The following is a 14,424-nucleotide window of genomic DNA, read 5'->3' on the forward strand; positions in this document are numbered from 1 at the left end:
AATACGGTAGATCTCCTACCATAGGCTGGCTTTCCCATATGCCAAGAAGATGGTCATAGGCAGCCTCCAGGCTCATGCCAACATGATGTCATCAACACATCAATGGAAATCCCTCTTCTTTTGTGTGTGAGAGACTGTAAGGGAGACTTGTTGTCGGCCTGTCTTGGATAAGAGGCAGCCATGCTGGACAGGGAAGTGGGAAAGGAAAGATCTTTTATTTGAAAAATGTTTTAAAAGCAAGTCAAAGATGAATTATACTTCTTTCAAGATAAGCAGATCAATAAATAAGCACGTGCCACATAAGGTATACATAGTTGATGTTCAACAAATGGTATGAGACATAATATGTTGAGAATTGCATGTTCTTGCTAAATTACTAAAACTTGCATCCTGATTAGGTGTCCATGCCCTAATGTCAGCATATTTACCACACCTATCTTAGTTGATATGAAAAGACATCTTTATTAAAAAGAAACAATATTCTATCTTAAAAAAAAAAAAACTGTTAGAAGTTTAGGATGCCAACAACCTAAACTCACTCCTTACTCCCCTCCAAAATTCTAACCAACAAGAAAAGACAAGAATCACTATCTACTGGAGTTCATAGTTCTGGGTTAAATGATTGAACAAGTGCCTTATCCTTCTCAATTGTATAGTTTTTGATCCACTTTCGCAGAACACAAGCCTTGAATATGAAGATGTGGGTGTTTTCACCCCAGCTTTGAAATCCCTAGATGCATTACACAGGAATTGCATAATATCTACACCAGGAGAATATCGCAAAGCTGCAGAGACCCTGGAAACCCTGACACACTGGATGAGTATAATGAATGAGAATGAAAATGTTAGGTCTAGCACGAAGGCCAGGAAGTAAAGACATCCCCTGGGACTTGGTACAGGCCGGCACAAGAGGTCAAATGGCTAAGAGAACCCCCTTTCCCTACCATCTCTATGATTCTATATTGAATGAATCCCCAAGCAGGTCAAATTATTTACTCCTCCTGTCCCAGTGAGCACAGAGAAGCCATGACTTCTCCAACCCTTCCCTGTAGGGCAGGTAGGCTGCATGAAGTTCTTTATTCCAGGTTATGATGCAGAAATAGGAAAGCAGGGTGTTATCATTTGCCATTCACTTTACTTCTAACCTAACAGTTTGCTTTCAACCCCACTTTCCGTCCATTCTTCCTCATGATTTCAGGATGAATCAAGGGTCTCCAGCTCCTTTCGGCACTGTCCACCTGTACTACTCTAAGGAAGGCTTGCATCTGTGGCCAAACACCATTCGGTTTCCTCTCTCAGAATAATCTAGCTCAGCCTGGCACAGTGGTGCACACCTTTAAATCCCAGCAACTCAGGAGGTTGAGGCAGGAGGATCACAAGTTTGACGCCAGCCTCTACAACTTAGTGAGACCCAAAGCAAATTAGAGGAGAAATAGATCAAAATAAAAGATAAAAGGGCTGGAGATGTGGATCAGTGGGCAAGCATCCCTGGGTTCAATCTCTGGTACCAAAAATATAAATAAATAAATCATTTGGTTCAGCTCATCGAGTAGGCAGTATCAAGTTGTCCCATGGCATAGTCTAGTAGGCTACAAAGTCCATCCCATAAGCACAGACACTTGCTCCTCACTCTCACTTATTACATTTTTTTTTTTTTTTTTTACTTTTTACCTTGTCACTATCTTGCTTCTAACAGTCTCAAAGGTTCAGTGGCCAGATATGTATTTCCACCACCTCCTATCTTATCCCGGAGACACTAGTGGAGAAAACCGCTCAATGGAGAGGAAAATCAGCACTGGCTACCTGCAAAATGACGTCAGTGACGCACTGTCTCCAGACCCAGCAGCTGCTCCTGACATATCTCATCTCGGGGATGGTTGCCCACAGGGCCTCTCTGAGGAACCCCGCTGACCCTCTCCTCTTGGTCTATTCGTATTTTCAGCAATCCTCCATCACAGAATGCAGACAGCATTAGGACCTTTCATTAAAACATTCTTCTAGAACATTCAAAGATTCTAACTGCATATTGAGAATAGCAGCAAGAAGTCCTGTAAGTATTGCTGACTTTGAGTTTTGTTTGTTTATTTTTACTGTACCAGGGATGAAATCCAGGGTCCTGGGTACATGTTAGGCACTGAGGTACCTCCCCATCCTTGTTATTTTTAAATTTTTATTTTGAAACAGAGTCTCTCAGTTACTCAGGCTGACCTTGAATTTATGATTTTCCTGCTTCAGCCTCCTCAGTAGCTGGGATTACAGATCTGTGCCCCCATACCTGGCAACTTTGGGTTTTTAACAGTGGTACATTTTGCTTCTCTGGTGATGAGTTCTGTTTTCAAAAGTTGTTATCCCGCTTTAGCTTGACATTGAGTTCAAGATTCTAAGAAATTATTCTAAATACATTCCTTTGAATTTGGCAGATATATACAAATATGTATCTTTCCCAAGTTGCAGTGGTAATTGAATGTGTTGAAGGATTTTTAAAAATGCTTAGAATATTTACATTTCCCTAATGAATACAGAATGTGATATGTTTTTAGTATTTATTAAGTATGATCCTTATTCTATAAAGCAGCAACATAAGTAAATATAAGAAATGCCAAAGGAGCTTATAATGAATTCTCCAGAGGCAAGAGTGTACATTTTTCCACTGAATTAAATAAAATAAATTCTAAGAGGGCAATTTTTTTAACTTGAGAGCAAATTAAATCATGGTGTTGAATTTTCTCCAAATAAAATATTTTATTCAGATTTTTTTCAAGTGTTTTAAATAGAAATTTTTATTTTTGTGCAATGATTGATGCAATATATATACAGACTGCTAAGAATCTGAAAAAAACATGAAAAGATACAGAGTATATAAACATTCTACATCACTCCTCCCCCTTCATCACAAGAAAATAACTAAACCAAAGCTCTGTAATGATTATGATATACTTATCTAGATTTTACACAATCTATGCCTTCTGCTGCCTTTTGTTTGTTTGTTAAAAGATTTTAAAAGCACACAATCATTTTTTACTTCTACTGTTAGATGGTCTTATTTTCAAAATGTTATTTAGTTTTCATTTGACTGATATAACATTCTAGATGAAATTATCTCAATAAATGCAACCCAATCATTATTAATATAAAGCAGAATTAGTGAGCTAAAAAATCAAGTAAGTTTTATTTTAAATTATGAATCAACAAGGTATATTAGTCACTATTTAATATACTTAATATTTTAATATATGTAAATCAGCCTGTTATATTTCTATTATTTGTGTTTATATTTATAACCTATTAATGAGCATTTCAGGATAGGACACCACTCTTTACTTACTAATTTCGTAATTTTGATCATTTTTAAAGAATTCCTTTACTTAAAATTGCATTTGCTACTTTGATGAGATGTATTCTAGTTGTGCAGTGAATTATTACATGCAAATTTTTATAACTGTATTTTGTTTCTTCCTGTAACAGAATTAAGGTGGGCTTATATTTAATTCTTAAGTGGAACATAGTTCTAATGTATTCTGTTCCCTTCTATAAGGCCAAGTTGACTACTGCTAAACTGACCCTCCCATAGGTAAAGCCACATATTATAGGCACAACACAAAATTATCACCTGATGACTCTGAAAAGTGCAAAAAACAAGTGGGAAATGCGTGGGCATGGATAGACATTTGGGAAAATGAAATGGCATGGGAAGAATTTCCCATATTTATGGTTTTTATCATGTGAGTGGACCACAGTGGTAACGGTGGACTGGCCATATTTTGGACTAGAATATCGTATAGAAAGACCTGAGGCTTATCATGGCTGCTAACAAGAAGGGGAGACCAGAAAAGAGAAAGCACAGGAAGGACATCTTGAATTCTGTGTCAAACTCTACCTAAATTATTCAACTACACTCTGAAATATGTGTGTAGCAGGCAAAGTCAAAGCAGTCACATCAAGAATAAAAGAATGGAACTGTGATATGAGATGCCAACTAAGTTAATTGGCTGCCAAAGCCAAAGCCAAAAACCAAACTCCTTGAAGGAATATACTACAATCCAGTCTTCACACCCTAATATTTATCATTTTATGAATATAATCCAGACATATCCAGCATGTGACAAAACAAAACATTGACCCATAATCAAGAGAAACAAGTACAGAGAATTGGGAAGTTGCCTCTGCTGCTAGAAATGGGACACAATGACTTTTAAAGCAGATGTTATAATTATGCACAGTGCTATGAAGAAAAATCTGTTTTGATGAATGAAATACAGGGAATCTAAGCAGATCAACAGAAAATATAAAGTATAACCAAGTAGAAATTCTACAAATGAAAATTATCCTCAAAGTTCTAGTTTCTTTAGAAATATAATATGGATGAAAGAGAAAAGATATGTGAATGTAAAAATGGATCGGTTGATATTATCAAATACAGAAAAGGAAGGAAAATATTTTTTAAAAGAAAGAATATTCAGAATATGTGAATCTATATTGAAGAGTCTAAAAGACACATAATTAAAGTGATATAGGAAGAGGAGAAGGAAACTTATTTGAATAAGTAATGGTTAAAATTTCCCAAAGTTTGGTGAATGATAAAAAATTTTCAGATTCAAGAGGCACTTTCTCAGTCTTTTGGCCGAGATTCAAATGGCATCTTTTCTTGTCAATTTATTGTTTTTTTTCCTTTTTTTTTTTATTGGTTGTTCAAAACATTACAAAGCTCTTGACATATCATATTTCATACATTAGATTCAAGTGGGTTATGAACTCCCATTTTTACGTGACACATCCTCTATCCCAGGACAAGATATAAAATGGATTTTTGGAGCAGGGAGATGGAATCAGAGCTCCATCTACTCCATGGATCCATCTGGTATTTCAGTACCTCTAGTAATGGTGTACCCTACCCATGTTTCTGGTTAGTAAAAGTAGATTTATTTTTCTCTTACCAAAAAAAAAAAAATAGAAAAGAAAAATAAAAAGAACGGAAAATGCAAAACAAATAAAATCAGGATATGTGATAAAAACAACACACAAGTAAACATATCAATTTATTTATTTTATTTTTTGCTACGGGAGGGGTGATGTACTCGGGATTGAACTCAGGGGCACCCACCACTGAGACACATCCCCAGCCTTATTCTGTATTTTATTTAGAGACAGAGTCTCACTGAGTTGCTTAGCTCCTCGCCATTGCTGAGGCTGGCTTTGAACCTGCAATCCTCCTGTCTCAGCCTCCCCAGGCACCAGGATCACAGACGTGGGCTACTGCAGCCGGCCAAATAAGTCAATTTATTAAAAAATAAAGGTAATGCACTAGCTTACTGAACAGCATAGACCAGTCTAGCCTAACTTAAACATGCCCAGCACAGTCCTTTTAACTCCTAATTTGGCAAAATTATCTAATGGAAATCCTGTTTAGTAATAAAATGTGTAATGTCTCATGTATTATTCAAAATGAACGAACAATACGGGACACTGCAGAGTATTGACTAGTTCTCTCCTGTCACGTGGCTGACTGGGAGCTGCATCTCACTCCCTCTGCATCATGAGGGAATATCATGTCACATCACTGGTCTGGGAAAAGATAAAATTTCAAAACATAAAGTATGGATTCTACTGAATGTGTACGGCTTTTGCACCATCATGAAGTGAAAAAAAAAAATGTACTTTGAACCATCTTAAATTGAAAACTCTGTGTGTGTGTGTGTGTGTGTGTGTGTGTGTGTGTGTGTTTGAGAGAGAAAGAGAGAAACGTACAGATAAAGGTTGAGAAGCTAATGAGCTTGTATGGTGGTAATATTTTCATACTTTACATTAAGTGGTACAATCTTTACCAAAAGTAGAGTTTTAAAACTTGAAAATGTATACTTTAGTACCTGAAGAAGGCATTAAAAATAAAAGCAGAAAGTTGTAACTAAAAAAAGTGGCTATTTTAAAATGGAATTAAACATATTCAAGTAATGTAGGAAAAGGGGAAAAGAATAATGCAAAATAGAAAACAAAGGAAATGTTAGACCTAAGTCCAATCATATCAATCATTGCATTAAGAGTTAGGCTAACTATATCAGTTAAGAGCTATTTGTCAGCATAGATTAAGAAGAAAAGCCAGATATGTCTTCGGGAGACATGCTTTAAAAATAAAGACACAAAAATAAAAATAAAGACACAAATAGGCTGAAGTTAACATTAGAAAATACATTTGTGCTAACAAAAGGCATAAGAAGGCTGACTTAACTATACTAATATGTAAAATGTATTTGAAGCAAAGAGTACTATTAGAGAAAATAAGAATATTTCATAATGAAAATGAAGTGATTTTTCAGGAACATATCATGGTTACAAATGTGTAGGTACTTGATAACAGAGCTTCAAAACACATAAAAAGGAAGAAAATTCTCCAATTGCAATTGTAAATTTTAATCTTTGTCTTTCTACAATTGATAGAACATCTAGAAGAATAAATAAGTATTAGATGATCTGAACATACGTTCTGAAAAATATCATATCAACCTCTTTTATATTTCTAAAATTCTGCATTTAGGATGTGGAGAGTAGGCACTTTTCAATGCATGTATTATATGCAAGACAAAATATTGAACTATGTCAAATTTACAAGAATAGAAATGCACAGAAATCTCTGACAATAACACAATAAGATTATGAAAAATAAATTCTTTATATTTTGATGTTAGAACTCATTTCTAAAGAATGCCTGAAGATACCAGAAGAAAAAAATAAATATTCTGTAATAAATAATAAAGAAAATGTAACTATAAAAAATAGTATGTAATTAAAGCATTCATGTGAGGGATACCCATAGCTTTAAATGCTAATTAGAAAAGTAGAAATCAATGAACTAAAGTTTCTAGTTAAGAAACTGTGGGTGGAGTGGAGAGAGAATGTAAACCCAAAATATGCAGAGGAAAAAAAAAGAAAGAAAGAATAGCAACTAAAGAAGGAAGCTATGAAAACTTAGTAAATCCATAGCTAGCAACATCAAGGACAAAAGGAGACTTAACACAAATCACCAGTACCAGTGGAAAGAAAATGTTTTCATGTATATCTTATAGACAGAATATTATGTGGATCTCATGACAACAAGTTTAACAGATTTGTGTTTTCCTCTCATTTGGTCATGAAGTCCTTCTGGGGCGAGTGGGTATCAATTCTATTCTTCCCCAACAGGGATCCAGGGAAGGTGTTCCTGGGTCTCTATGGTGTTCCTTTCATAGGGCATCTTTTCATCGTGGCAGGTGGCCCAAGTGCCTGATCCCTGCCCAGGTGTCCCTCTCATAGGATAAGTGTCATTTTGCCTGATGTCCTTGAAGCTTTTATCTGACCTATGTCCAGTTGACTGTTCTTGGCCACTCTTCAGGAGGATAGGCAGTTTCAGGTGTGCTGGTCAGAGGAGGCGGCAGGACAAACCCCATGGAACAACAGAAGCAGTCAGTCCTTATTACTGACAGATCCAGGGAAGAGAGGAGCAGGCCTCCCAAGCCAAGGGGAGGGGGACCCATCCAGGAAGGCATGCCCATGTAGTGGGTGAGGAGTAGAGAGAAGCAGAGGTTCTCATGGCCCTAAGCCTTCATGGAGTCCATGGAATCACCTAGAAACATTTACTATAGAGAGTCCCAGTTGATGACCTTAGAGTAAGCAGCTATGTGTTCTGTGCATTCAGCAGTGACTCAAAGGTGGTCACTTGTTCATGTGTGGAAGGTATACGGACATTGGGCTAGAGGGTGAGTCGGGAGGATTGACCACCTTGAGGACTAGGAGGAGGCAGAGACAGGAGAACATGTCAATGGTGACTGAGTCCCCCTTCTGTAAAAAGAAAGTCCCACTAATACACAAAATGAATGTCAAAAGAAGATAAAATTGTAAGAATGCACCAAAAGCCACTTGGATGAACTTAACAAATACTGTGGAAATTACAGACAATTAAAACTGAAAATGAAAAAGAAATGTGAAAGCCACATCTCTTTTAAAGTCATTAAACCTATTTAAAAAAAAAAAAAAACTTTTGCCATGAAAATTTTCATTCCCTGGTGATTTCACAGTTAAAGACTAATAACTTTTTGAGAATGGAAGTAATATCAATCTTACACAAACTCAGAAAATAAAGTAACACTTCCCAACTAATTTTATGAGACTTCATGACTCTAAAGAAAAACCAAATAAAAATGTTTCAAAAAACATACAGATTAATATTCCTCCTGATCAAATGGGGTTAATTTCAGTGATACAAAGTTTACAAAGTTGGCTTAACATTCGAAAATTAAGCAATGTGATTTATCAGAGTCAAAAAGAAATATCATATGAACCTACATGAATGCATAAAAATATCTGATGAAATTCAATGAACTTTCACATTTTAAAAAATAATTTCAGAAACAGGCATAGAAGGGAATTTCTACAATGACTGCAAAGGGAGATTTTTGAAAAAGATACAGCTGGTATCAGCCTTAATGATTAAATATTAAGCACTTTCTCCATAAAACCAAAAGGAAATAAAGGATGTCCGACATACCACTTCTATTCATCTTTTTATTGGAAGTCTAAGAAGCTTCAATAAAATAAGAAAATAAAATTTAAAAACAAAAAGCTTAGGTCTGTAGATCAGTGATAGAGAGCTTGTCTAGCATGCGTAATGCCTTGGGTTTCATCCCCAACACTGCAAACTAAATAGATTAGGAAAAAAAAAAAATGGACCCTTCACTGCTCTGCAGGTGATGATGGTTTGTATAGGAAGTACTAAGGAATCTTTCAAAGAATTGTTAAAGTAATAAATTCAACAAAGGATGACAGGATCCAAAATTTACAAATAAAATGTAATTGTTTATTAAGGAGTTAGCAGCAAGAGAAATAAACATGAATTTAATATGAATTATTTACATAAAATACTTAGGAATAAATTAACAAAAATTGTGCAAGCTCTCTGTCTTCCAAATTACATAACAGTGCTTTACTTCAGAAAATCAAAAAAAGTGTTAGATAAATGGAGAAATAACTATGGTCACAGATTAGAAGACTTAATTTTGTTATAATTTCCCCTAGATTCATCTATAAATTCAGTGCAATCCTTATCAGGTTCCCATAAAGTTTCTCTCTTTTTTTAATGCAGTTGACAAGATGATTATGTTATTAAAATCTTAACAATCTAAAATATCCAAAAAGATATTGTAAAAGAAGAAAAGTTGTAGAGCTTACAACCTGATTTCAAGATTTACAATAAAGCTAGTAATCAAGACCTATGATACTAGAATAAAAACTGACAAATGTATCAATGGAACATTGTAGGAAGTTCATCAATAGACCCACACATACAAAATAATCTTTATATTTAACATAACTGTTAAAACAATCAAAAAGGGGGAAGGAAAAACATCTTAGCAAATACCATTTGAAACAATTAGATATCAGTAAGGAAAAAAAATTAGTCTTGACCCTTCCACCATTCTCAAAATGTAATTTGAGATGAAACAGAAATCAGAACATGAAGGATAAAATCATCATAAACCTAACAAAGAAAACACATAGGGGATGATATTGCCTTGTCCTCGCCAATGGGGCCTAGTGTTTCAACATGTTTTAGTAAATAGTTTGTCTTTGTTCATGGATACATCCAGAAAACTAAAAGGTGATTGAATATACTGGGTCTCTATGGCTGTCCATCCCCAAATTGGCACATTTTGACTGAGACCAGTGGACAATAATAATGGATCTGAATCCACTCCACTTACAACTCTGTGCTGTGTGGTACAGACAAATGGGCCATTGTTGGTGGCTACCCACAGGGCCCCATGACTGGCAGCCAATTAAGGCTTCTCCTGTGTGGTTTGTTGGGTGCACCACAGATCAGGACCTGAAAAGCTTCCTCGAATGCAAAATATTTTAACAAACACTGCACAGAACAAGATAAGAGCAAATAGCACACACAAGCACTTGGAAAACTGACCATCATTAGAGAGTAATACAATTCAGATGAAAGCCACTATACTGTTCTACATATACCAAAAGGTCTAAAGTATGGATGATATCAAATTTTAGTGAAACTGAAGAACAACTAGAACTACCATCCATTATTAGTGAGAATGTAAAATTTTATAACCACTCTGGGAAAATTTAGATAAGTTTTTCAAAAAAATCAAACATGCAAATTCTCTACAACTTACTAATCCTATCCTATATACATTTACTCAGAGGAATGTAAATTTATTTTCACAAACACATAAAGTCATACTCAAAGGTTCATAGCAGTTTTAATTATCATACAGAAAACTGAAATTGGGTGGGTTAAAAACATCCTGCTACATTCATTCAACAGAATACCACTCAGCAATAAAGAAGAGTGCACAAGGATATAAGCAATAGCATGGAAGGATCCCAAAATATTCAGCAAATGAAAGAAGTCCCCCACAACCAAGTAAAAGATGTACATGAAATTATAGAACACATGAAATGAACACATTGGAATAATTAGAATACTAATTGCTTCAGGGAGAAGAGGTAAAAACTAAAGGTGAATGGGCATGGGTGGTAGTGTGTACATCTCTCTGGGGGTTGAGTTAATCAAGCATATACACTTGTCAAAACACAGTGAATGTATAGGAAGATCATCAGTTTTATTGAACATAAATTGAATATATAAACAGAAAACTTCAAATACATTTTGAACCCTTATTAATAATATCATTCTAAATACTTGAAGGGGAGCACAGAATGTCAATAACTTTGAAATGCATCAGAAATAAGATGGGTTGGTGAATAGATAGTGATGGATGCATAGATATGCAATAAGCCAATGTAGTAAAATATGTATTCACAGTATGAAAAAGTAAAGTCATATTAATATTTCAAAAAGAAGCATGGAGCAGTGGTGCACATCTTTGATCCTAGTTACTCAGGAGGATGAGGCAGGAGGATCACAAGTTCCCTGCCAGCTTGGGCAACTCAGGGAGACCCTGTCTCAAAAACAAATTTTTTTTCAAAGGATTTATTTGATCATTCAGCAATTCATGAATTTGTCAGAACCAGACTGCAATTTAATACACATCTGAGAGGGGAGAGGAAGGAAACTTTGATGTTTGAGGAAACAAGATAAAGGAAACTGACTAGATTGGTTAGAGTAGAAAGTCCCTGGTTAGAAGTTAGCTGATGGTTTCTAATTGGTAAAGTTTGTAGTTTGCTTTTGCTGTTTATATTGAGCTTATCAGCATAACGGTGTTGGTGTTTCTCTGTCTCTCTTTCTCTGTCTCTGGCTGTCTGTCTCTCTCCCTGTCTCTCTGTCTCTCTCTGTATATGTACATATACACTCACATACATATGTATGTATAGCCATATATGTGATATAGATATGAAGTGTTCCCCAAAGCTTACGAGTGAGACAATGCAAGAAAGTTTAGAGGTGAAATGATCAGGTTATGAAAGCCTTAACATAATCAGTGCATTAGCCCACTTGAATGGATTAACTGGGTGGTAGCTGTAGGCAGGTCAGGAGTGACTGGAAGAAGTAGGTCACTCTGGGCATGGCTTTGGTTTATAATGTGTCTCTGGTGAGCAGAGCTTTCTCTGCTGCCTCTTGCCATGACCTAAGTTCCTTTCCTCCACCATGTCCTTCCACCATGATATTTTGCCTTCCCTCAGGCCCAGAGCTGGGGAGTCACCATCTGTGAACAGAGACCTGTAAAACCATGAGCCCCGAATACACGTTTTCTCCTCTATGTTGTTCTTGTACAGTCTTTTGGCTAGAGTGATAAAAAATCTGATTAAATAATAGAATGAAGGTGACGGGCTTCAGTGTTCTTTGTAAAGTTCCAGTAACTATGTTACATGTTAGAATTTTTTATAATAAAATGTTCAAAAATTCAGCACAGTTTACTTTCCTTTTTTCTTTTCTTTTTTGTTTATTTAATTTTTCCTGATCTTTAGTGAATATTTATGATAAATAATGTAGGCCCTCTGAGCTCAGGAAGTTTTTTTGTCATCAGTTTTTCAATTCCTATTAACATCCATGTGCTTTAGTCATATCTTATCTGTGGATTGCCTCTTGATGGCTGGTCTCTTACGTATTCAGCCTTCTCAGTCATGATTTTCAATCTCCTAACTATTTTCCTTTAGCCAACTATGTTTCACCAAACTCATTTATTGTTTGTCTTATGAGTCCTTATCCTTGTTCCCACTGCCAATACCAATGGTGCAATTTGGTTTTTAATTCCAATCTCTTTTGCTTATTCAGCTTTCTTTTCAACCCATGAAACTTTCTGTTATATGGAGTATTTTGAGATATTTTGTTTTTCATGCAATTTTTAAAATTTAAAGTTTACATTTTCTTATCCTTTCCTGAGAACACGGGGTAAAGTTTGCTTCCTGTATTTTTTTGTTAATTTATACATAAAGTTATATTTTCCCCACATTATGAGTACAGAAACACTTTCTTTTCATCATTCAATTTTATGAATCAAAGATTTTTACCACTCACAGTCCATATGTCAAAGCTCTAACCCTCAAGGAAATGGCATTTAACAGTAGCAATTTGGGGAGATAATTAAGTTTAGACTGGACTCTCAGGTGGGGCTTCATGGGGAGGTTGGTGTCCCTACAAGATGAAGAGAAAAGAATTTCTAGAGAGATTCTATACATGCACACACTCAGGAAAGACCACGTCCTAAGAAGACAGCCAGCCATCTGGAAGCTGGGAAAAGGACCCTCAGCAGCCACCAAATCTGTTCACACTCTGATATTGGACTTTTTGGGTCCAGAACTGTGAGAAATAAATCTGCTGCTTAAGACACCCCGTTTATGACATTGCGGAAGCCCAACTGGATGATGGCATTCAGTATGTATTTTAAGACTGCTGCTGGAAATTTTCAAGGGATTTGCACAGATTTAAAAGGTATAGCTAGAACCAACACGTGGTGATGACCAGTATGTGCCAAAGCCAGGAAGCCCAGCTGACCTCATTGCCTGTAAACCAATCTCCTCTCTCACACCGACAGTCTCCAGGATCAGCCTTTGCTCCTGCAGTATCTCCTTTTCAAAACAGCTGCTGCCCCAGCCAGGGGACTTCTCAGGGAAACCCAAGGGGCCCCTCAAAACCTGGCCTATCCGAATTTTTAGCAATATTCCCCCAACACTCAGGCATCCCTTAGAACACTCAAAGTTCCTGTTTCTTGAGAGCAGAAGTCAGGGTTCATGCAGCTGTTGTCAACTTTGGGTTCTTAACAAAGAAGCCTAACTTCTCTGCTAGCTAGAGCGTGAGAATGCGTGGGGAATGAGGGGTCAAAGGGGTTAGTGTGGGATATAAAGTGGCACTGATTGCCTCAGAGAGCATGGTAGGGGGGACAAAGAAACGTAAAAAGATGGAAGTGGAGGAGGTTAAATTAAGCACGACGCCCCCCCTGCAGCCTCCTCCATAACCCTATATGTTAAAAGAATTTGAATTCTTATGTTTAATACCTACTTCTTTTTATGCATCATTCTATACAACAGGATTGAGAACTTCCAAAAAATTGAAATAAAAATAAGAGTGGCAGAGCTGAGAGTACTCAAGAAGCTAATGATTATTATTCTTGATGAGAAAATAATTGAGTAGTTCACACAAAATAGTGAAGAAACGAATACATTTTAATTAATCTGTATGTAAAGTGTACTTGAATGTCAATTCTATGATGAAGTTATAAAGGATAAATTAAATACCATTACAAAATTTCACATAGAAATATTCTCCCAGAGGTAGACATGTGAAAACATCCCACAAAAGAGTGGACTGAGATTTACCAGTGCCGTCACCGCAGGGACCTCGTGGACTAGGGGCGCCAGGCAGGAAGGCCAGGCCTCCAGGGTTCTCCTATGTTGGATGGAACCTTCATGGTAGACTCTGCTCTGTGCCACTCAATGCCTACACCTGATATTGTTCTCACATCCGCTCTTAGAAAGGAGCATTTGTCTAAAATGACTTCCAAGATATTCAGTTATCCGTGATGTCTGTGCTTTTCTCTAAAAACATTAAAAGTCAAGAGACTGAAGGTGTCTATGACAAAGATGGCTTGATAACTCTGGTGTCAACAGCAGTTACAGACATGGAAGATAAAGTTATCTTCAGAATTATTATTCAAGGGGAAGAATTTCCCACTTACTCTCTCTCTCTCACCTCTCTAGGAACCAGTATGTCTGAATTTCCCCCGCCACCAAAGTCCCCACCATGCACATTGGTCTTGTTGAAAGCAATTACAACTTAAGGAACCAAACACTTCCTTTGTCCCTGGCACCTCCAGTGATTTATTGATCACACACAGGCTGAAGACAGGGCCAATGTGAAAAGATGGGATCTTTGCAGGGTGAATGTGGACAACAAAGACAAAGGAAGGAGAGATGAAGTTTGCGGGAAAAAAATGTGATAATGGTGACAGCCCTGTAATTGCAGATGTGACAAGCAGC

General features: G+C 36.5%; 1 pseudogene; it reads left to right on the forward strand.

Annotated features, from left to right (window-relative positions):
* The first annotated feature begins 4,601 nt into the window (after nt 1–4,601).
* Nucleotides 4,602–4,892, forward strand: LOC143406579 (U2 spliceosomal RNA; annotated as a pseudogene).
* Nucleotides 4,893–14,424: the final 9,532 nt, after the last annotated feature.

Source organism: Callospermophilus lateralis, chromosome 8, assembly GCF_048772815.1.
Source record: "Callospermophilus lateralis isolate mCalLat2 chromosome 8, mCalLat2.hap1, whole genome shotgun sequence".
Taxonomy (NCBI): Eukaryota; Metazoa; Chordata; class Mammalia; order Rodentia; family Sciuridae; genus Callospermophilus; species Callospermophilus lateralis.